The following is a 2015-nucleotide window of genomic DNA, read 5'->3' as shown; positions in this document are numbered from 1 at the left end:
ACTAAACATTAAACATAAAAACCAACTTTCAAATGACTTATGTTAAACAAAATGATCCGTCCTTTCTTAGAGATTCTGGTCAAGTTTTCTATCATGAGAAATGTTTGATTTAGGGGTTAGTGATAAGTATTCTGCTCAAGTGAATATGAAATTAGACAACTCTGGAAATAGTGTGTCATCCCCTGAAATACTTAATTAGAGTAATCTTATCCAAATGCATCTTCCAGGTGTTACCCAGCCACCAGTAACTATAACTGCTGGTGTGACTTTTACCTCAAGATGTTATAGACCAGCCGTGGGCAAACTACGGGCCCGCGGGACGGATCCGGCCCGTTTGAAAAGAAAAAAACTAAAAAAAAAAAAAAAAAAAGACCGTACCCTTTTATGTAATGATGTTTACTTTGAATTTATATTAGTTCATACAAACACTCCATCCATGCTTTTGTTCCGGCCTCCGGTTCAGTTTAAGAACCCATTGTGGCCCTCGAGCCAAAAAGTGTGCCCACCCCTGTTATAGGCCCTAGAACATTCATGTTTCAATGTCACAGATCTGTACAATTTACACTCATGTCACCACCTACAACTCCAATCCCCTCCCCTGTGCTCAGTCTAAGCGCACTGGGCCTTGATCTGCCCAAGAATCTCGCGCGCACACATTTAACTGCTATCCTTCCTTCAACAGTGGCATTCTGCCCACCCCAGAGAAAATCTTACATCCATCAATCTCACCATTCTTTGCTCCCTACGGCACCAGCACCTTGCTCTGTACCTGCATCGCCACTGTGTAATCCATCATGTTCTAGTAAAATCCCATGTCCTTCCATCCTTAGGGCAGGGAAAGATGAAGCACTGGGGTTGGATTCAACGCCTGCAGTGGGGCCAACGCCACCAGGCCTCACAGACTAACTTCCCAGCAGGAAGGTGCTGGCGAAGAGGCAGGATTGAAACGCAGGGAAAGGGCTAAGATATAAGGGTGTCTCTCAGGCTCTGAGCGCATTACTAGAGCAACTGGGGAAAGGGCTTAGGAGAGGAACAGCCACTGTGATGGTCATGCCGTGTGTCGGCTGGCCTGGGCAATGGTGCCCGGGCACTTGGTTAAGCAGATGGCGGTGTCTGTGAGGTGCTTCTAGATGAGATTAACGTCCAAATCAGTGGACTGAGCACACAGGCTGCCTCCCCAGTGTGGGTGAGCCACATCCAGTCCGCTGGAGGCCTGAGTAAGTTACAGACTGAGTAAGAAAGAACCTGCATTTTACCAGTTTGAAAACACGGTCTTCAAATTGCCTTCTCTACACTCATGGTCAGAAAGATACTTGTCTGTATTTTCTTCCAAAAGCATTCAAGTTTTTCTTGTCACATTTGTCCTTTAAAACTAGAAAAGTTCTCCAACATTAAAGTCCGTGGTCATCTCTCCTGCCCTGGTGCCCACCCACCTTCTCCAGCTGACTTCCCCCGTCAGCGGCCTCCCACAGCAAAATCTGAATCAGATGTAAATTTTTCTAGTAGCCATATTAAAAGGAAAAATCAAATGAAATTCATTTTTTTGTTTGCTTACTTTTTGTTAATCCTCATCCAGGGATATTTTTACCATTGATTTTTAGAGTAGAAGGGGGGAGGGGAGAGGGGAGAGTGCTGGGGTGCAACCCCAGCAGGTCCAGGGGTCCCCAAAGGTGTGCACGGAGTCGGCGAAGAAGGAATGACACGGAGACAGCATTCAGTTGATCAGCAGCCTTGCCAGGATCTCTAGCCACAATCTCCAGCCAAGTTCTGGTTAGGATCTCCAGCCAGGTTCTGTGTCCATGTTCTCCTGCTAGGTTCTCCAGCCAGGCTCGGTTTAGGTTCTCCAGCCAGGTTCGGTTGCCAGGTTCTGTAGCCGGGTTCTTCAGCCAGGTTCTGTCTAGGTTCTCCAACCAAGTTCTGTAGCCAGGTTCTGTCCAGGATCTTTTGCCATGTTCTCTCCAGCGAAGTTCTTCTGTCTCTAGGTTCTGTGTAGGTTCTGTCTTCTAAGTTCTGTG

The sequence above is a fragment of the Myotis davidii genome, unplaced genomic scaffold (genome assembly GCF_000327345.1).
Source record: "Myotis davidii unplaced genomic scaffold, ASM32734v1 scaffold937, whole genome shotgun sequence".
Taxonomy (NCBI): domain Eukaryota; kingdom Metazoa; phylum Chordata; class Mammalia; order Chiroptera; family Vespertilionidae; genus Myotis; species Myotis davidii.
Note: the sequence above shows the minus strand (reverse complement) of the source record.